This window comes from Dipteris shenzhenensis, chromosome 27 (assembly GCF_047967505.1).
Source record: "Dipteris shenzhenensis isolate YYH24624 ecotype China chromosome 27, Dip_SZ_1.0, whole genome shotgun sequence".
Lineage (NCBI taxonomy): Eukaryota > Viridiplantae > Streptophyta > Polypodiopsida > Gleicheniales > Dipteridaceae > Dipteris > Dipteris shenzhenensis.
This window is the reverse complement of record NC_141622.1, coordinates 28457460-28481206: the sequence shown is the minus strand read 5'-3', so window position 1 is coordinate 28481206 and position 23747 is coordinate 28457460.

The window sequence follows — 23747 nt, the reverse complement described above, 5'->3', positions numbered from 1 at the left end:
TAATGCACACCACGAATGAGCACACATGGCTCAAACTGCAATCAGAGTGATCTACATAAGGTATGCTCAAGAAATCATGGTCCCATGGAAAAGACCGCTATTGAAAATAGAACCTGAGATGCCTCAAAACATGGGCACCATTGCATAATTGGACTCAACAAGAAAATTTGCAAATATCTCTCTTCTATCAGAACTCCAAAATCCCAACCGACGAGTGAGAAATGGGAGTTAACACTTATCCACTGCCATGTGGCATAAATCTAAGGTTTCAAAACCTTAGAATAAAAAATGCATAACAGAGAGATGAAATCGAATACACAGAGATCTATAACTCTGAAAATACTCCACCGAATCGTGCAAGAACTAACAGGTAGAGGTTTTTGGGCATCTAGAATGCAATGGGACAGACGGTTTTGGAAACTGTGGTCTCAATCACTGGATCCAACACGTGGACTGAAAAACATTTTTAGAAATAGAGCTATTTGTAAACTCCACCAAAGTGCGAATGATGAGCAACATAGAAGTTTTAAAACACTTAACAAGCTCTCAAAACCACTTCGCAAAACCAAAGTGACTTTTCCAAAGGTTTCTCCAAGGTCTGTGCACACTTGGATGCAAGTAAAGTCACCCACAAAGCTTCCCACAGAGCTTCTCCTTCCTCCCACAAAGCTACTGAGCTTCCAAGCATTCATGCACGCTCAGCTAGATCACCCGGGCTCTGATACCAGTTGAGAGTGCTCTCAATGGAAGCAAGAATGAAAGAGGGAGAGAGAGAAACAGAGAGCCACACAAGTTTTGGTGGGTGCAGAACACCCTAATCTTCTTTTTCATTCATTTATATATGTGTTTGAGTATTGTACATAACCGGGGTAAAGGCACAGTGACCTTTAACCCCCACAATGCACATCATATTTTATTATACTATTGCCACACATACAAGCACACACACATATTTATGCCTTTTAGTTTGGTCAAATTTATCCATAACAGTGGTTGCAGGAATCCCATTTCTACAATGTTCAATTCAATTCTTACATCTAAATGCCTTTTAATTTGCATGATTCCACACATGTCTATAGCCAACGATTACAATTTTGAATAAAACATTACAACTCCAAAACGTTTAGTTCACAAGGCATTCATTGATAGATAATTGCACAAGGAAATTGAATGCCAAATACATAAGAGGAGTGTATATTAATTCATATTCCAAAAAGTGTTTGTATATACATATAGCATGAAGTTAAGCCACATGTGGCTTCAAGTTTAAAAAAATAAGAGGAGTGTATATACAAGCATGAAGCAAGCCAATGTCTTCAAGTACAAAAAAGAGTAGCTAGTACTAATTTTAGCACTATTTCTATGACTAATCTAAGTCATCCACGTCATCCTTGCTCCCTTCTTCATCACCTTCTTCCTTATCTCAATATCCTCAACTTCTTCCTCTGAATATCACTAGGGGCCTGTAAACGAGGGATGACATGTATCAATGTATTATAAATTCAATCTTTATTTACAACATTGACATTTTTAAATACCTACAAGGACGCTCCAGCAATTCGGATATACTGCTCCTCAGTAATCAACCCCTCATCATAGAAGTGCCTCCATGTATGTCACATGCGATGTCCACCATGATGGTAGGCTATCTCAGCAAGAGTAGGATATCTGCCCATGATATTAAGCCACAATTTGTAGAGGGGTTAGTACAAAGGACACAATTTATAGAGGGGTTGCAAGATGACACAATTTGCAAAAGGGTTAGTACAAAGGAACAACCTCCTAATAAACCACATAAACACAATATAATTTGAGATTGATACTTACGAATTGGGCCTCCCATAATGCAATATCTCCTGCTCCAAAATGCACATTTCCATCTTGCTCCATCTGGATCCTTTGTGCCTCCACGTGCTACAGACTGGGGTCCATATTTGTTGCCTTCATCACTTTCTTCTATGGGGGTTAAAGGTCACTGTGCCTTTACCCCGGTTATGTACAATACTCAAACACATATATAAATGAATGAAAAAGAAGATTAGGGTGTACTGCACCCACCAAAAACTTGTGTGGCTCTCTGTTTCTCTCTCTCCCTCTTCCATTCTTACTTCCGTTGAGAGCACTCTCAACTGGTATCAGAGCCCGGGTGATCTAGCTGAGCGTGTGTGAATGCTTGGAAGCTCAACAGCTTTGTGGGAGGAAGAAGAAGCTCTGTGGGAAGCTTTGTGGGTGACTTTACTTGCATCCGAGTGTGCAGAGACCTTGGAGGAACCTTTGGAAAAGTCACTTTGGTTTTGCGAAGTGGTTTTGAGAGCCTGTTAAGTGTTTTCAAAGAAAAAGTCGTTTTTTGAGCTTTTGCCTGTTCTGTTCGACGACAGAGACTTCGTATTGACTTGTAGAGGCAACTATTCCTTGCTTTTGGTGTCCACTTCACTTCAGGAGCTTGGAAACACCTTCATTCTTGAATCTGGGATCATTTCATTGGATTTCTGACTCACTGTGTTAGTTTCTGCGTTGTTCTACCCGAGTGTTGGAACTCAAGTTTGGAGCAACCATTTGCAGATCTGTCAATTCTGGTGGACTCAGGAGGTCCTAAAACTTCTATGTTACTCATCATTTGCACTCCGGTGGAGTTTACAAATAGCTCTGTTTCCAAAAACCTTTTTCAGTCTGTGTGTTGGACCCAGTGATTGAGACCACGGTTTCTAAAACCGTCTGTCCCATTGCGTTCCAAACGCCCAAAAACGCCTACCTGTCAGTTCTTGCATGATTCGGTGGAGTATTTTCAGAGTTATAGATCTCTGTGTATTCGATCTCGTCTCTCTGTTATGCATTTTTCATTCTAAGGTTTTGAAACCTTAGATTTATGCCACATGGCAGTGGATAAGTGTTGACTCCCATTTCTCTCTCATCAGTTGGGATTTTGGAGTTCCAGCAGAAGAGAGATATTTGCAAATTTTCTTGTTGAGCCCAATTATGCAATGGTGCCTATGTTTTGAGGTATCTCAGGTTCTATTTTCAGTAGCGGTCTTTTTCGTAGGACCATGATTTCTTGAGCATACCTTATCCAGATCACTCTGGTTGTAGTTTTATCCATGTGCGCTCATTCGTGGTGTGCATAGGCCATTTGGATGCATTGCGATACTTATTGGATGCGCTGATAGTTTGTGGGATGTTATTTTTATGGACGCTTTGCACATGGATGCTATTTTATGCTGAGGGACAACTTTGACACATTGCAGATGATGCACTGATAGTGTTATGCTCTCTCGAATGAGATATTGGTAATGCATATGCCCAAGGATGGTATTTATGCTTGAGCCATTTGGCACTTATTGGCATTTTGGATTGCCATTGGAGTTGGCATTTTCTTTTGGGCCAGATTTGCTCATATGGATGCATAGTACATGAAGATGAATCAGCTGTATCTTTTGATGCTTTGAGCTTTGAGTTTTGGTGATATTTCATTCTATTGTGGCATACACATTTGGGTGCACCTAGTATTTGGTGTGATTCTCTCTTACAGGCACTAGCATTTGGGATTTTGCTTTATTTTCATCATGGCATCTTCCATGTCTGAAAAGGAGTTTTTCAACATTAAAAAGTTTGATGGGACAAATTTTTCTTTGTGGAAAGAACAGATAAGGGATGTGCTTATTCAAAAGAAGCAGATTAAACCCTTGGCAGGGATTGAAGCTAAGCCTGCAAATATGTCTGAGGATGATTGGAATGAGTTGGATGCATTAGCAAAGTCTACTATTAGAGTTCATCTTGCAAAGTCAGTTTATTTCACAGTAGTAAATGAGTAGACTACGGAAGATTTGTGGAAGAAACTGTGTGCCACTTATGAGAAGGAAATTGCCTCTAATAAAGTTTACCTCATGAAGAGGTTGTTTGAGCTGCAGATGAAGGAAGGGGTCTCCATTGCTTCTTACTTGAATGAATTCAATATTATTTTCAGCCAACTTCAGGCTCAAAAGATGAATTTTGATGCAGAGACTAAGGCAATATTTCTCTTATGTTCATTGCCATCCTCATGGGATACCTTCTGTATAGCTGTCAGTAACTCTGCACCTGGTGGAGTACTAAAATTCGATGATGTTGTGGGTAGCTTGTTGGGTGAGGAGATTAGATGGAAGTCTATGGATGGCAACAAGCAGGATGCAGCCTTACATGTGCAACGGGGCAGATCACAGTTCAGGGGGAAGTCCCAAGAAAGAGGGAAGTCTCATACCAAATCCAGGGCATAGAACATTGAGTGTTACCACTGTGGCAAGAAGGGCCATAGGATTGCTACAAGCTGAAAAGAGAGAAAAAGTATAAGAAAAAGAATGCAAATTGGGGTGCAAATCAAAAGGAAGAGAATCCAAGGGAGGACAAAGGAAAAGTGAAGATCGAGGAGATCAATGCAGTCACACATGATAGTGACAATGACGTTCTCTTCATGTCTAGTTTATCTGTAGAGTTGCTTACCACTTCAGATGATGCATATTCCCAGGATTGGATTTTGGATTCTGGTGCTTCATTCCATGTTACTCCCCATAGGGAATGGTTCTCCACTTATGACAGTGGAAACACAGGTTGTATGCATCTTGGAAATGACTATGCATGTGACATAGTGGGAGTAGGTGACATAAAGTTTTCTTTTTCAAATGGGTCTGCATTTGTTTTGAAACATGTGAGACATGTGCCTAAGTTGATGAAGAGTCTTATTTCAGTGGGTCAGCTAGATGATGCTGGTTTTCACACCACTTTTGGCTTTTAGAGTTGGAAAATCCAAAAGGGCTCTACACTTTTGGCTAGTGGTGCTAAGTGTGGGATTTTGTATCCCTTACATGTATCAGGGGTGTTTGATCATGTTGTTGCAATAACCAAGCAGCCAAGCACTTCTTTGTGGCATTGCAGGTTGGGGCACATGAGCTAGAATGGAATGAAACTCTTATGCCATTTGGGTTATGTACCACATTTGAGTTTCTCTGATTTTTGAATTTTGTGAGCACTGTCTCTATGGGAAGCAAACTAAATCAGCCCATAAAAGAAGGGGAAAGAAAGTTTGAAAAGCTTGATTTGGTGCATTCATACATATGTGGTCCCATGCCTACACGGTCATTAGGCGGGGCTGAATACTATATGACAGTCATTGATGATGCAACTAGGAAAGTGTGGGCTTATGCTATAGCTCGAAAGAGTGATGTGTTTCAGGTATTTCAAAAATGGCTGGCCTTGGTTGAGAATCAGTCAGGTAGAATGCTTAAATGCCTATGGACTAACAATAGTGGAGAGTATCTCTTTCATGACTTTCAACATTTCTGTGATACACGTGGGATTAAGAGGGAGCTCACATCCCCTCGTACTCCAAAGCAAAATCCAGTTGCAGAAAAGATGAATCGTACCATTCAAGAAAGGTTGCAATGCATGCTTTCCAATGCAAGCCTTTCTGGTGGTTTTTGGGCTGAGGCAATGAAGATTGCAATGCATGTGATCAATAGATCACCTAGTAAGAGTTTGGATGGTGGTATTCCTGAAGAGGCACGGAGTGGCAAGAATCCCTCTTACTCTCATTTGCGTATATTTGGGTGTGAGGTATATGCACATGTGCCAAAAGAGCTTCGAAAGAAGCTAGATCCTAAGTCTACAAAATGCATCTTTCTGGGTTATGGTGAAAGTGGAGAGATGGGCTATCGTCTCTAGAATCCAGAAGCAAAGAAGATCATATGTAGCCATGATGTAGTCTTCAATGAGAAGAAGATGCATAAGGCACCCATGAGGGATGTGAAAATGAGGAGATTCACTTTCCAGGATGTGAATCCATCTGCATATGTTGATAGACATCAAGCTGTCCATGCACCAAATGTGCAAGAAATGGTACCACAAAGCACTCCCACAGGTATACAATCAAGGGTAGATGATGGATCATCTATTGGTGGAAATGATGAGCCAAATGTTGCTGATATGCAGGTGGGACAACAAGCTGAAATGCCCTTGAGAAGATCATCTAGAGTGTCTAGACCACCTGATAGGTTTGTTCTAGGGGTAGACTATGTGATGCTTACTGATTGCGGAGAGCCTTCTTGCTACAGAGAGGCTTTGATGAGCAAGGATCAACGCAAGTGGGAGTATGCTATGCAATCAGAGATGAGTTCACTTATGAAGAATAAGACTTGGGACTTGATTTCTTTGCCACATGGAAAGAAAGCATTGCCATGTAAATGGGTCTACAAGATGAAGGTCACAGGTGATGATGTGCCTAGGTACAAGGCCCATTTTGTTGCTAAAGGGTTTAAGCAAGAGAAGGGTGTGGACTTTGATGAGATATTCTCTCCAGTTGTGAAGATGACCACACTTAGATGCATGCTTGGACTAGTGGCATCAGAGGATATGGAGCTTATGCAGATGGATGTCAAGACAGCTTTCTTGCATGGGGATTTGCAGGAGGAAATTTACATGGTGCAGCCAGAAGGCTTTGAAGAAAAGGGCAAAGAGCATTTAGTTTGCAAGCTGAAGAAGAGACTCTATGGTCTTAAACAAGTGCCTAGAGAATGGTATCAAAAGTTTAATGCTTTCATTCGGTCCCAGGGTTTTAGAAGGAGTGAAATTGATCACTGCCTCTACACTAAAAGGGCTAAGGATAGCCTGATAATCTTGGCACTATATGTGGATGATATGCTAGATGCATTAAAGGCAAAGTTGCATGAGGCCTTTGATATGAAGGATTTGGGACTTGCAGGTCATATTCTTGGTATGCGCATCACGCGTGATCGGAGTAGGAAACTCCTTTGGCTTTCACAGAAGGAGTATGTTACAAAAGTATTGCAGTGTTTCAATATGGAGGGGGGGAAGGCAGTGAGTACTCCATTGCCTCCATATGTGAAACTGAGTCATACAGATAGTCCCAAATCAGATGAGGAAAGGGCCATGATGGCCAAGGTTCCTTATGCATCAGCGGTTGGGAGTCTTATGTATGCTATGATAGCTACTAGACCAGACATTGCATTTGCAGTGGGACTTGTTAGCCAGTATATGGCTAATTTAGGAAAGAGGCATTGGGAGGCAGTTAAGTGCATCATGAGGTACATGAAGGGTACCAAGGAGATGTCCATCTGCTTTGGTAAAGGAGACATGCGTGTACTTGGGTACACAGATTCAGACTATGCATATGTGAAACTGAGTCATACAGATAGTCACAAATCAGATGAGGAAAGGGCCATGATGGCCAAGGTTCCTTATGCATCAGTGATTGGGAGTCTTATGTATGCTATGATAGCTACTAGATCAGATATTGCATGTGCAATGGGAGTTGTTAGCCGATATATGGCTAATCCAAGAAAGAGGCATGGGAGGCAGTTAAGTGCATCATGAGGTACATGAAGGGTACCAACGAGATGTGCATCTGCTTTGGTAAAGGAGACATGCGTGTACTTGGGTACACAGATTCAAACTATGCAGGGCATGTGGATAGTAGGAGATCCACTTCTTGTTATGTGTTCACCTTTGTAGGTGGTGCAGTGTTGTGGATGTCTTGTGCACAGAAGTGGGTTGCTTTGTCTACCACAGAGGCTGAGTATGTTGTAGCCACAGAGGGTTGCAAGGAGGCTATATGGCTTGATCAGCTAGTGGGAGATTTGGGGATTCATACAGGTGTACTGACATTGCATAATGATTCCATGAGTGCTATTCAGCTAGCATGGAATCCGTTCTTTCATGGAAAGACCAAACACATTGAGGTCAGGTACCATTTCATCAAGGAGGTACTTGAGGACAAGTGCATAAAGCTTGTCAAGGTTCATACAGATGATAACCCTGCAGATATGTTGACGAAGAGTCTACCTAGTTAGCGGTTTGAGTATTGTCATGTATTGATGGGCATTGGATAGTATGCTCACCGGTTGTTCTCCCTTAAAGGCACATTGTCCTTTAAGTGGCACGTTGTGGGAGTTAAATGTCACTGTGCCTTTACCCCGGTTATGTACAATATTCAAACACATATATAAATGAATGAAAAAGAAGATTAGGGTGTATTGCACCCACCAAAATCTTGTGTGGCTCTATGTTTCTCTCTCTCCCTCTTCCATTCTTGCTTATGTTGAGAGCACTCTCATCTTCCACTCGTGCTTATGGGGCCTGCCCCTTGGTGGTGGACCTTTCTCTCTCCTGGCAATCTCAGCTAGTGATTTCCTCTTAAGCAAAGATCTCTTATTAGCAAGGATAATGGTAATCTTTGACTTTCCCATTTGTCTATGAACTCAACATTGGATGGATTGGCATACTTAGAGCATATAGCATAGATGGTATCATTACACAAACTTTTTTTCTGCTCTTTGAATGGAATAAAGCAATCTTTGTAGTTTTTATGAACTACAGAACACATGAAGGCCATGATGTCCTTCCCCCGTGTATCCATCAAGATGCCATCCATCTCAGTGATGTCATAGAAGATCGTACCGTCACCCTCTGGCACGTCTGCATCATCTGAATCCTCCCCGCCCCCACCATTACCCCCAAAGCACTATGCCATGCATCCCTCGAAGCTCTCTCTACTACTATGCCTGCTGCATTGTCGTGATGAGCTAGTACGATGGGTACTCGCCTCTAGAGAAGGGATTCCCTATTGTAGGGGAGTATGCTGGCGGCTCTACAATCTAGAAGCTTGACCTCCGCAAGGGAGAAGGGACTTCAGACCATAGGGGATAAGGGACTCCAAACTGCAGGGGAGAAGGGACTCCTTATGCTCGGGGAGAAGGCTAGTAGCTCTACTACCTACTGGGCTATCTCGACTCCATAGGAGTAATCTCTGTTGGTGTGGGTGTGGGGTGGTTTGGAGTCTGTATTGTCAACTCATAGGAAGTGTTTTGAGTGCTCATCATGTATCATGTGTATAACTCCTGTGGAGTGGGAGGGTGCCCCAAAATATATATAACTACTGTAATAAGGCATCTCGAGGGTCAGGCGAGGCTCCTAAAGAGCTTCCTGGCCACATGATGAACTGCAGAAAAGAAGAGAAGCAGATTTCCATCATGCATGCCCTCTTTCCATATGCATATATAAAAGAGTTATGCCAATTTTCCAATTTCCATCATGCATGCCCTATTTCCATATGCATATATAAAAGAGTTATGTCAATTTCCCAATTTCCCTCATGCAATCCCCTGATTTCCATCATGCATTAAATGAGAAGAAGTAGACTTACCATGGTTGCCTTGAACACCAACCGTCCGCCTGCACCAAAGTGTGAAGTACCTACAGATTCCATCTGTCTCCTCACAGCCCTCCTCTGAACCTCGAATAGTTCGGGATGGTCTCTGTACTACTTCTTGAAAAATTTCCAATCAGCTTTGTATGCCCAGCTGGGTTTAGCCTTCCCCTTTGCGATGAAAGTATGCAAAGTTGACCTACAATGCTTCAAGAGGACCCCCATGCACTCTTTCATGTAATTTGAATTGAACTCCCAATTTAGGGAGTTAGGATATTGTCTTTTCAATTCATTGAAGATTGCCTGCTTCTTTCCCTCATCTTGTTACCACCAGTTAGTAGCTATGCCGCTTCTGAAATGGTGGCTCATCAACCGCCTCATGGTGGCCATCACTGCTGAGCCCTTTTTACTTTCTATTATCTCTTCAGCAATCGTGATTTCATAAGACAGGTCCTTGACCGAGTAAGGAGGACCCATGGTAGTGACAGAGTCAAAGTGAGTGGTGTTACTACGAGCGCTTACGGAGCTAGGAGTAGCAATGGGAGTAGGAGAGGGCAAGGGACCTGACTGGTACTGGGTCTCAAGACCAAGTGGAGACCTATATGGATGTGAGTGTGCTAACTCATTTACATCTCCGGAGTCAGCACAACATAAGCAAACCCCCCTACTCTTCCTTCCCTTATGATGGACATGCCCAGGTGATAACCCCTCAGTTGAAGGGGCTAGAGGGGACGGCTGGACAATAGGTCTAGCCGTAGGTGTAGGAGATGGATTTGCTAAGGTCCTTTGGGATAGCAAAGAGAAGAATCTTGCTTGTGCAACAAACTCATCAATACTCCCAACAAAGCCATGGGCTACTAGCAAAGGAGTTCCCCGAGGGGTAGTCACAGTGCTACGTCCGAGAGGAGTCGGGCTAGTCACAGGGGTAGGCCCCTGAGGTGTTGCCTGAGTGGAATCAAAGTCCTCTAGAGGAAAGAGATCATGATGTCTCCTCCTATGAGGGTTTCCATACTCGTCAGATGTGCGACGTGATCCCATGTCTAATTTGGGGGGATTGGACAAACATAGACACAAACACGAAAACAAAAAACAAAAAACAAGAGCGGATAAGAAGCAAAAACCATATGAGGGAAAGCATATGCATAAGAGAAGGAGAAGCATAAGAGAAGGAGAGGGGAAAAGAACCAAATATGCATAAGAGAAAAAAGAGAGAAAGCATATGCATAAGAGAAAAAGAGAGAAAGCATATGCTTATGCTCATGCATAAGCATAAGCATAGGCATAGGCATATGCTTATGAAAAGAAGAGAAAAATAGAGGGAAAAAGAAGAGAAGGAAAGGAGAAGGAGAAGGAGAAGGAGACATATGCTCATGCATAAGCATAAGCATAGAGAAGAAAAAACATATGCATAAGAGAAAAAGAGAGAAAGCATATGTTTGAAAGAGGGGGAAAGAGATTGAAAGAGGGGAAAAAGAAGAGGGGAAAAGAAGAGAAGGAGGAGGGGAAAAGAGATTGAAAGAGGGGAAAAAGAAGAGAAGGAAGAGGGGAAAAGAGATTGAAAGAGGGAAAAAAGAAGAGGGGAAAAGAGCATAAGCATAAGAGGGAAAAAGAGCATAAGAATAAGAGAAAAAGAAAGAAAGTATATGCTTATGCTTATGCATGAGCATGAAAGAGGGAAAAAAGAAGAGGAGAAAAGAGCATAAGCATAAGAGAAGAAAAAGCATATGCATAAAAGAAAAAGAGAGAAAGCATATGCTTATGCTTATGCATGAGCATATGAGGGAAAGGGGGGCGGGAAAGAGGGAGGAAAAGAGGAAAAGAGGGGAAGAAGAGGGAATAAGAGAAGAGAGGGAAAGAGAGGGTTCCTACACCCATCACTGTAACTAGCGCTTAAGGCGTTAATTGCAAGCCAATGCAAATAACGAAAATAACAAAAGGGAAAAAGAGGAAGCACTTTCTTACGTGGAAAAGTCCCAAGCTGTGTTTCGTGGACTGGCCCTACAAAAAAGAGGAAACATTCCATTTTTTCAGATAACTAGTTAGAGGAAGGAGGAGTTTGGGAAGAGATTTTTACTTTTCGGGAATAGAGAGGAGGAAAGCGAGGTTGTCAAATATAAGGTGGGAGGAGAGATTTTTACTTTTCCCGCAATAGAGATGTGAAAGACGGCATCGCGCAAGGTTTCAGGTTCTAGCCCCTAGCATCGCTATATAGCAATGCTAGTTAGTCACTATATAGCGACGTTTATATCCAAAAAGCGTCACTATATACCAATGGAATAGGGCAAAGTGCTGCCATATAGCGATGGTTTAGGGCACTTTCTGTTAGAAGAGAGAAAAGGAGCTCATGGGTGGCTATTTTTGGATCTTAATAGATTTTCTTGCAGCTCATGTTGTAATTTTGAAAGTGTGCAGATGGAAGGGATGAGTGGTCAGATGATGCGGTAAAGGTCTTGAGACACTTTCCCATCATTGCAAGAATATAGCACACGTTCCAATGCAAATCCATAGCAGAGTTGATGACTTGGCATGCATCTCATCGGTCCATTGATGACACATTGAGGATTCCCTTAGATTGTACAACTTGGAAGCACATAGACAATTAGTGGCCGCACTTTGCGAGGGAGCCACGCAACTTACATCTTGGGCTCACCATGGATGGCGTGAATCCTTTTAAGTTGCCCGCAACATCTTGGTCGACATGGCCCATAGTCTTGGTGAAATACAATATCCCACCATGGCTAACAATAAAGAAGGGACACTTCATGATTGCGCTACTTGTGCCAGGGAGGCACAAGGCCAAAAATATGGACGTGTACATGGCACCTTTGATAGAGGAGTTACAAATCTTAAGGAGAGGAGCGCGGGTCTTTGATATTTCCAGAGCTCTTAGACATACCAATGATATTTTGGTCAGGGGTTTCTTGATGTGGACCATGCATGACTACCCAGGATATGGAGAGTGCCCAGGTACGTGGTTGTGTCTTTACATGTATAATATAAGATTATGCTTTTATGACTCTCTTTCGCATGCATGTCTTATACTAACACATTCATGCATGCGTGCAAGACTTGTTACAAGTGGGTACCATGCTTGTCCTATTTGTGGACCGGGTTTGAAATCACTTGCATGATACTCCAAACATATAAGGAAAAATGTTTATGAAGGTCATGCTCAATACCTTCCGCTGGACCATCTCATGTGTGGAGGTCAGCTTGATCCACCACCACCATATTTAAAGAAAAGTGACTGGATTCAGGCTTGGAGGGCGAATGGAGAGGAACCTCCTCGTGGTATAAAGAGGCTATCAATCTTTCATGAGCTTTCTTATTGGGGTCAGTTACAAATCAATCATCTCTTGGATCCCATGCATATCTTCAAGAATGTGGGGGCTACTATTTGGGCACACTTGGTTGGTTCCAAAGACTCGAGAGGAGTGCGAGATGTCTCGTTTGTGGCCCCAAGTGTGTGCTTTGGGAAAAGTTGTCCTCTCGAAAGCAACATGGATCCTCTCCACGAGAGAGGAGGTAGTCGTCAAGGCGGACATTACCTCTTTTCAAACACCCACAGGGTACATGCGTTGCTTGAAAGGAGCATTTTCAAAGGACAATAAGCTTAGTGGGCTCAAGTCCCATGATTGGCACAAGGTCTTATAGGTATTCTAAGCTGTAGGATTAGTGTACCGATAATCGTGATGCATTAGTGTAATTATGATTATGTTATATTATTGACATGACTTCTTTGTTGCTTTGATAGTTCATCCTCCCAATTACAGTAAAAGGGTGCTTACAAGAAGATGTTAGAAATGCTATATTCAAGATCAGTGGTATTGTGAGGTATGCTTACTATCAAATAGCATTGATTGCATTTTCTTCAATTTAAGCTGAATAATCTGTAGATTGATTATGAATATATCTTACATGGGCATGTGAAATAGGTGGATATCTCAAAAAGAGATCTCGATATTGAGCATCGAGAAGGCCCAGAGTGGAATCCATCAAAGTTCAATTGATTTTTTCTTAGTGTAGTGTACTATGTTCAATGCTATATGGTGTGAGGGCAAGCATTTTTGGACACAACGGATTGATGATAAGAGAAACACAAAAGATTACAGCATCATTGCTAGCTTTGAGGGAGCTAATGAAGCCATGGATGATTATTGTGGCATAATCCAAGATATTATTAAGCTCGACTTTTGGCGCTTCTTTGTGTATGTTTTTTTATGTCAAGTGGTTTAGGGGCGTGGTGGAAAGAGTCCCTAATACAACAATCAAATGCCATGTAGGTGGCTTTGTAACTATTGACTCCACAAAGTTTTAGCAAAGCAAGAAGGACACACTAGTACCACCGCAACAATGTGAACAGGTACTATACACATATATAAAAATACTCACTTTTTAATATTTAATACCTTCGATGCAAGGGAAATAACATGCTTGTATTTGTGTTTGAATTAGGTTGTCTATTAACCAATGGTGGATAATAATAGGTGGTGGCACATCATACCTAGTATGTCACATAATTTACTAATATGGACTGTATGGAGGATGATCATGGCCATGGATGCCATATTGTCGATATGTTTGGGTTGAAGTTGTTTGTGTATATATCTTTAGGATGGCGATGCAAGAACACTGCTAGCTGTGTAGTCTTATATCGCAGTGCGCTTATGTACTCCTACTCAGTGAGTCCAAGTTGTTGTAGACATGATTGGAAGTCCATATTCATTATATTAGGTCCTTCTAGTATCTTTGTTATTTCTATTTGTTGCATGTCCAACAATATCACTGTCATCATTCAATGGTAGCAGGATTTTGATTTCTCTCATTGATTGTCTACGAAAGCTGAACTAACATTGTTTGTTCCATCTTTGGCAACCTTTTCTATGCTTGTGCTTTTGGATTTCTTTTTCGGGAAGATCTAATAAGGCAATGTATGTTGTTATGTACTGGTCTATGAATTTTATTATTTCATCTATTGTGGAATTGATTAAAGATGGTACTCCTTTTATTCATAACAATCCATGGTCATGTTGACTTCCTCTATTTTGAAACTCTATTACAAAGAAGTAGTCCATTACTTCTCCAATGATGTTGTTGTCCTTTTGAAGGAGTTGTTTTAGTGCCTCAAATCAGTGGACATACTATCATGCTGTGGTCACAAGATCTGAGTGTATTAAGTCTCTTAACTGTGCGGGGCTTTCCAAAGATTTTATTGGCATGTTTGGGCTACGTACTTGTTTCAAGCATTGGATTAGTGGATCCCATAGCCTTTCAGTGGCGACGCCTGATACTGTGATGAAAAATGTGGGTGCGCCCAATCGACATATAGTCCATCGAAGTTTGCAAGCACACAAAGTCTTTGTATCCAATGTTTTATTGTAACATCTTCTCGATGTTTGTGTCGACAATTACATCTTTAACACATAGACTTCTTCCTTTTAGCTGTCCTTTATGCATCCTTACCCATGTGGAGGATAATACTTGTTTTGTCATTATTTTCATTGCTTTAAAGAACAAGTTCTCGATGGATAGTGCAAATCTTCGGTCCTTATTTTTTAATTCCCACTGTGCTATACTCTGATATGATATAGTTGTTCGGATTTGTATGTTCTAGGGTGTCCATAAAATAGATTAGGGAAAGAAAGCTCCTTGCAAGACTTGTCTTTGAAGAAGCCGAGTGGTGAGAAGCCCTCAAAAGGTGCAGTATTAATCACTTTGTCTTCAAATGTTGGCTAGTATAGATTCCATGCACCAAAGTGTATGTGTCTAAGTCATCCTTTGTTTCATTGGAAATGTTGTAGGTGTTGTGACTGTTGCTCCTATCAAAATTCTTTTGTAGCTCAACGGTGTGGTGTAATCAAGATGAGTTTAGCTTTATCTCATTTTTCTTGTACAACGGTGATTGTAGTAGCTCCTTTAATAGCTATGATTGTACTCTAACTTTTGCTTTACGGACACCATTACTATTGCACTATTATCAACAAAATGAGGCGCAGTAATGTCTATGCCCTGTCTACATCTGCAAACACATTGGCAATGCTTCCTCGCATTCCATATTGCCCCTCATAGGATAACTCTTGTATTTGGGAGAATGGAATCCTGATTGATATGAGGCGAGCCTTGATGTTGTTTAATAATGACACATAATGCATTTGCGTAGACATAGTCATGTTTGTATTACTAAATGTGGGAACCTTTTGCCTTTTTATTTGCTTTGGACAAAATTCATACAAGAAATGTTTGCTATTTTCAAATTTAGATGAGATGACATGGTGTGATTGTAAGAATCCCCTTTTTCTCTTTGTTAACACTGTTAATTTCCTTTGTAAAAGTCAATGTTTTACAACAAACACATTCATGTTGAGGAGTATCTCCAAGTTTAATTCTATATAGTTCATTCAGATAGATTCTTTGCTTCCCTTTCCTCACACTTTTCCTTCCTTGTTTCAGCAATTGTTCCATATCTTATTTTTGTTAACAAAACATCAATAAAAGACTCAAAATATTTAAATTTTACCATTAACAATTTTGGAAACTTTCACTTCTTATCATCAACTCTTTTTCCTTTGTTTTATTTCAAGTCTATTCCATCAATTTTCATGCAAGATTGATTCAACTTCATTGATATTAGCACTGGTATTACTATCTCTAAATTACTGCTAATATTTTTGGGTGAACCCCCTGAGCAACGTGATCACATTGTTTTCACCCTACTTTAAAGCATAATTAACAAATGCTAATAACCCATTAACACAAACGTGAAAATGTGAATGTAATACTTCCTTCATATTGATGGTCTTGGAGAGGTTGGTACATAGTTTACCAAGATGGTACCTTCTTTATTTGAAAATTCTTTTGCATTTTTATGCCTAAATGGAGGTGTAGTTGGGAAGTATACTTTGAAGAGGTCAGGCAAGCAAGGTTTCTCTATGGCTCCACTTCTCTCTGTAGTATGCACTGTGCTCTTAAGTCAAAAAGGAAATCTGGTAAAGAAGGATGGAAGGATCAGGGGTGTTCAATTTCCTTCATGGGATTAGTTATATTTGCACTTATTTTCTTATTTGCTATCTCCCAAGCGGATAAGGATAGTGTGATGAGTTTGTTGGGTATATTTTAGGACTCTTGTATGGATTGAGATTTGGAATACAACTCGAGTAAGAATTTTTCTTTGAAACATGATGAGGGAAGTCAATTAATTGGCTGCAGCTTGGTTGTTCACATTAACAATGGAAAGGGTTTCAATATGGGCTCTTGCAAAGGAATGACATGGTATGAGAAACTTTGTTCTCTATTCCCACAAAAAGTTAAAGACTCATTCTTGATTGTAGGGCTTGTCTCTTCATGGAAAAGTTGTTGTTAGCACAACAAGAGTGAAGAGGAATGTCGGGTCTCAAAGGGGAATGGAGTCTAGGAGAAGGCATCTTGTGGAGGATTGGTATAAAAGAGCAACAGGAAGCTCTAGCATAACTAGATTTGGCATGGGATAGAGGGCTACATAGGAAGGGTATTCAAAGGTGGCTAGATCTATGGTATGCAAGCCAGTAAAGTTGACTAAAAACTATGGAGAGGCTCAAAAGAGAGTTTTATCTCAACTCAGATGAGCTAAGGGAACTAAATATAGTGTTAAACAAATTCTCAGAAGGTTGGCCTACTAATACTATATACTTTGCAAATTGATTGTTTAATCAATGGCCCTTTAGAAAGTCAATATTAAGGAAAATTATTGCAAAAATAATCTACAAGGGGATGCTCTACCTATGGTCGATGGTGTAGGGGCTTAAATCTAAATGATCCCAGGACTTCAATTAGAGATGGTAGGTGGCCAGATTTAAAGATATTTGGAGGGTCTTTAAAGTGGGAAAAACTCGGTTCATGTTATAGAAGATGATGCATTTGGTGTTACCTATGAGAAAAAGACTTGCCAGGTAGTCTAATATGAGCCTTGTATGCCCCCTTTCATGTAGTGCAGTTGAGGATTAAAAACATTTGTTTTAGGCTTGCCCAATGGTGAAGGGATTTGGAAAAAGGTGGAGCTGGGCATCATGAGATCAGGTTTGGCAATTTGGTACACAAGGATTTTGGTGGTATTTTTACAGATGTCTCCATTTGGATATAGGGAATATAAAATCCTCGGGGGGTTCACCTCCCAAAACTTTAGTGTAATACGTGCATTCAAAAGGAGGGGTTTTAATTCCACTTTTGAAAATTTTTTAACAAGTGTATAATAACAAAAGGAGGTTTTTTATTCAACTTTAGAAAAAAACCCGTTAGTTCATAAGCAAAGAAGGGTGGTTTTACTTGGAGAAGTTTTGTAATTGAGGGGTTTTTTCAATACCCCTTGAATGCACGTGATAACTAAGATTCTTTATTAGTGCACCCTCTAAGATAAAATCCTTGCATCTCTCTCATGTAGCCTCCAGGATATGCAATAATGGGCCAAAAGTCATGAACTAGTTAGTTCACATCTAGGGTTATTGGGGACATTAGTTCTCAGTCCAGCACTTTATAAGGTTTCTATGTAGGCCTTGCGCATTGCACCCATTTTTTTTGGTCAAATTTTTGTTTGGGTTTGTATAGGGTCTGATCCACCCTCTATCTATGATAATCGGCATTTTCCTATTTTTTGCAAAAGAGACTAAGGATAGTTGTAAGGAGAGGATTCAACTAATGACGCACTTCTAGGGCTTGTATTGAACTTATCAAAGAAAAAATGACTTAAACCTTTTATAGTGATGCCACAATAAGTCTTTTCTTCTAGGACTTTTATCCAAAAATAGCAATGCATGCTATATTAGGAACACACTAAGGATAAATACATTAATAAATTATTTTGTCTCTTTTATTTTTCAATATGTAAACGTATTCCAAGTGATATGATATCATTATCTACAATCTTTATCTATGGCATATAGATCTGATAAATAAGATACCACCTCTAGAAAAGCAAGACATTCCATCTTCAAGATGTCATTTATCCTTTCCCATCCACAATCCTTTAAATCATCAGCACGTAGATCTAATAAATAAAGAGATCACCTCTAGAAAAGCAAGATCTTCTACCTTCAAGATGGCATTTTTTCTTTCTTATGTTTTCACTTTGCATATCCCCCTTTAGAAAATTTAGAGGTTTGTATAATAGATTTTGGTCCAAGTTGAATGACAAGTTAGAGCACTCCATACCTATTGAAAGTAAAATTGAAAATAGAAACAAGTTATAAGGTTCTTGAAGTTTCAATAAGACATATTTAAGAGCTTATGCCTTTAGAGATGTCTAGGGGCCCTATTATTGCATATTCATCCAACCTCCCAGGTATATGTTGATATGTTAAGGTTTTCATGTCAATTTTGATTTATTTTATAGAAACTCTACTTCAACTTCCATGCCAAAACCAAGCATTTTGTTTCAAAGGATTGTTAGCCATACAAAAGCTAATGTTTGATCTTCTTATATATTGATTGAAAATTCTGCATTAGATTAATAATCAAGGAAAATATTCTCATATTGGAGAATTCTATGGCATCTGAGAAGCATTGTCAGGGTCATTGTTTGCTTGGGTGTAGCCATTTTGGTTGAGGTTCAAGGAATTTTCTGTATATAGTTATCTTATATGACCCATAACTTATGCATTTCTCGATGGAATTCAACAAACTTTGTCCTCAAGTTGTTGTACACATTTCAAACATAAACATGAGAGAAAAAAATTACAGGAATAAGAATCTGGAACAAGACCATTAAAGCATTACAAGTGCAATAATGTATGGCGAATGTTGAGACTCGTGGCCATACAAGCTATATTGTTTCATCTGTTTTGCTAGTTCTTTTGTGGTTTGGTCATCAAGGTGTTTTACACCACCTGCATCTTGCATAGTCAATTGCTCTACCTCTATTTCTCCTAACTCTAGGATCCTTAGGTTATGTGGCATATCTTCTTGGCATGTTGCATTTATTTGCTCATCAATATCACTGTCTAGAACCACTAGCCCTTGGGGCGCCAACTCCCTCTAGAACCACTAGCCCTTGGGGCGCCAACTCCCTTTAGTAAGAAAACCTATCAAAATCTTGACTATGAGATGAATTTGACTATATGCCATGCGTAGAAATTACTCAAATTAACATAGTTGTGTTCTACACTAAAAGAGCTTCAAATATGTCTTTATACCTTGAAATTTGGGTAACACATGAAAAAGTTACATTCATTTGAAAGGGGATGGGTTTTCATATTTTAGTGTATTTTTTGTTTTACCCCCCGTCATCCAAAATACCCCCCCCCCTTGGGCCTCACATATGTCCAAATCTTAAAATCTTGCATATTTTTCAAGGTATATACCTTATATTTTGTGGGAGGAGGGACATGAAATTTTCATATTTTTCCCTTGCATACTTGATTTTTTTAAAGGAAATCCATGCATATTATTTATGGACCCTGTCCCCCCATACCTTGGATTTTGGACGAGGGTAGTAACATATTACATGTTGAGTTAGCACCCCAAGCACTAGTCATGGCTGTTTTGGTGCTGACATCTAGGTTGGTGGTTCTAGATTGTGTCTTTCTTCAGGTTGGTAATTTGAGGAGGGCAGTTGAGGTTTAGGCTTGTGCCGTTTGGCATGGTGTCACTTTGTTGATGGCACTATAGGCCTTTTTCCCATCTTATTGGATTATCTTCACCCCAACATTTCACACATGAATCAGGTCTCAGTTTGACAGTGCCAATATAGTGCCATGTGCTAAGAGTGCCTGTTTCTTTTATGAGTGGCTAATGCATTTTATCTTTTTGTGATGAGGGTGCCATGTGTGTGGATCAAAGCAAGTATCTCTTGGGGCTTTTATTTATGCAATTTATTCTTGGTGCTCGAAACATTGTGTGCTATGCATGACTAGTGAGGTGGGCATTCCTCCTATATGCTTAATTTGCTATGGGAATCATAGGGCAGCTAGGACTGTCATCACCTCTGAGCCCTAGGTTGAAATTAATTGAAACTACCTATATTTGTGAAGTAGTACATATGATAGTGAGTGTTCATGATACAATCTAGTCCTAACTATGAAAGACTTGGAGCCCCCAAATCTTCATTATTATTGGGGAAGGCTTACATGTTGATGTAGTAGCACTTCAGTTGGCTCCCGTTTATTGTTGTTGTAAACTAGACTCCATCCAGTGTTTCTAGCAGAACAGCTCCGATGGGGTTCATTTTTTTGACTCTATAAGGTCCTTGACCTAGAAATTTGAGCTTGCCTATATGAACTTTGGTATTGTATTGCAAAATCAAGTCATGTCTTTGCCTTTAAGGTTTCTGTCAAACCATGCCTTTCTTCTTCATTTTTCAGTTGTCATGGCATGGTAGGAAACTAATTTGGTCTTTGTATGATTCTCTAATTGGTAGAGTCTTTCTTTCAGTGATGCATGATCTCCCATACATTTTTGTACTGCAATGCATAGGCTAGGTATTACAAATTCTAGTGGAACCACAATTTCAAGGCCTTACACCAATTGAAAAGGTGTATTTCCTGTATTAACCTTGAGTGTGGTTTGATATGCCCATAAGGATGCATTTAGTTTCTCTACCCAATCAAAATTCTTTGGTTTACTACCTTGGTGAGGACAATGCATAAGATTTTGTCGGTGGATTCGACTTGTCCATTCCCTTGGGGGTAGTAAGGTGTGCTCTTTCTGTGGATCACCACATACAGGTAGACAAGAGTTCTTGGATGACCTCATTGACAAAATGTGTGCCTCTATCTGACACAATCTTAATGGGACATCCAAATCGGGTAATCACCTTCTCGTACAAGAACCTTGCTATGCTTCTGGCATCTGCCTTTCTGATTGCTTTAGCTTTAGCCCATTTGGTAAAGTAATTAGTGGCCACAATGATGTAGCATGCCTGTGTTCCTTTGCTATTGGATGGAACCCACAAAATCAACCCTGAATTTTACAAGTGGTTTTTGTGAAACAATTGTTGTTAGGGGACTGAAGTCCTTGTGTTGTGGTTTAGTAGTCCATTGGCATACATCACAGCTTTTGACATATTCATAGGCATCTGCCCAAAGTGTTGGCCATCAGTATCCTCTATGAGGAGGACTTTTCTTGCTGTTGCTTCCCCTTGTAAATGTCCATTGGCAATGCCTTCATGTGCTTCACTAAAGTATTGGCATGATCTCATGTGGCATCACGCATCTCCCTAAAACATGGTCCTCGCGCATCTTGTATAGTTTCCCTACAATGAGTTGATAGGGTGCATCTTTTAGAATTAGTTTTTTGGAGGTTGTATTCCTGCCATTAAGTACCCAATCGTGTTTGCACACTAGTCAGGCACAGCATCTATTTGAAATAATGTGGCATCTGGTAGGTCATCTTCTATTCCTTCCTATCCTTCTCCTGTCCTTAATCATGACATGTGATTTGCAATGAAATGTTGAGCTCCTTTTCTCACCATGATTTTGAAATTGAATTCTTATAGCAGTAGAAGCCATCCAGTAATCTGGCCTGTGGTACATGGCCGATTCACAAGATATAATAAGGCTTGATGATCTGTGTAGAAGATAAAGTCAGTAGCCAATAGATAGTGTCGAAATTTCTTCATGTTGTAGATCATTGCCAGGGGCTTCTCTTTCTATTGTGGTGTAATTCACCTCCACATCAGTTAGTTGTTTGCTTGCAAATTATACTGGGTAGTCTTTGTTGTGTTTGCCAGGTTGACATAACACACTCCCTACTGCATAATTGGAACTGTCAATATGTACATGAAATTCTATGTCCCAATTTGGTGCCATTAGAACAGGGGTTGTGATCAATCTCTAGTTGAGGGTTTGGAATTCTTGTTTGCATTCATCTTTCTTGATGACATTGAATAGGAGCTTATATAGGGGTCTTGCAATCATGGCATACCTCAGTATGAACCTTCTATAGTATCTGGCATGGCCCATGAAGACTTGACTCCCTTGGCATTTAGTAGGGGGGGAAGTTCCATGATGATCTTTATTTTGTCCATGTCAATTGCAATCCCATGTCAAAAGACTGTGTCCCAAGACTACTCTGTGTGTGACCAAGAATTGGCATTTTAGAGGATTCAAAGAGATTCCATACTCCCTGCATTTTTTTAGCACTTCTTCAAGGCATTTCAAGTGATCCTTTTTTCCTAAGTGTACGTACAAAGTCGTCGAGGAAGACTTGTCGGAACTTGTTGAGAAATTCCTTGAAGGACGGTGTACATGACCCTTTGAAAAGTAGATGGGGCATTGCATAAGCCGAATGGCATGACTCTGTATGCATTCTGTGGCAAACATTGTCTTTGCCTAATCTTGAGGTGCAATTTGTACCTGGCTATACTCATTGAACCCATCCAAGAAGCTATACACTTCGGATCCTGCTACCCTTTCTAAAACTGTTTCAATCAATGGTAGGGGTTAGTGATCTCTAATTATTGCTACATTGACATTCTTGAGATTCACACACATTTGGAGCTTCTTGTTTTTCTTAGGAACAATCACGATTCACAATTGGTGACACCCAATCAGTATGCTTAATCTCATAAATGAAACTAGCATCTACTAATCTTTCTAGTTCTTCATAGACATGGGTGCCATACTTGGGATTTGTCCTCTAAGTTCTGCATGCCTTTGCTTTGGATCCTTCCCTTATTGGTATGGTAATTATTGCAACTTCAAGGGAAATCCCTTCCATTTCTTTGTAGGACCAAGCCATGCAATCTCTATATTTTGTCAGCAATGCTTTTAATTCTTTTTCTTCTTCTAGAGTGAGCTGTTCTCTGATGTATACAATCTTTTCTTCTTCTCCATCCAAGGCAAGATTCAGATTTCTTGTCTTGGCTAGTCCATAAATTGGGGTATCCTCAATATTCTCTATTTCTGTGAGCTCTGACTCCTTGACTCGCCTAGGCATTGTTATTGTTGCTTCTCCCCTGGTGTAGTTTTTGAAGTAATCAAGAACTTCCCTTAGGCTTTCATGGCACTTTGAGGTGCTTGCTTGGCTGTTAGCTCCACTGGAAGATATTTGGTCCAATTCACCTAGGTTCCCTTGTTCTTCTTTTTTGTTACTATTCACCATTTCACTCTTCATTCTCACATTGGGTTTGAACTTTCTAAGCTTTTTGCTTTGTGAGACTAGTTATGGATTTTCAATATGAGTCACAATCCCAAGGAGTGGTTCTTCGGCCATACAAGCACCTTCAAGCCCTTTAGGATCCCCTTCAAAATTTGGGGACTCAGGTGCTTTTGTGGGCTTAGTCAAGTACAATTCCACCACTCTAGTCTGCATTCTTTTGAATTGGTTGAAGTGCTCTATCTTGGATTTTTTGTGTTGCACACCCACAAGGGGTCCCTCTGAGGATTGCCAAGTCATTGTCAAATACTTGGCCTTCCAAGGTGGCATTGTCAACTTCTGTTTCTATATCCCAATCAATGTCTACTCCGTAGCCTTCTATTATGGCCTCTTCAGGGTCACTGTCCCACTCGACGCTTGTCATGAAAACTGGCACTTCCACTACTTCTGATTCATCATCCCAGATTGGTGCTTCTAGTTTTATCATTTGGGCATC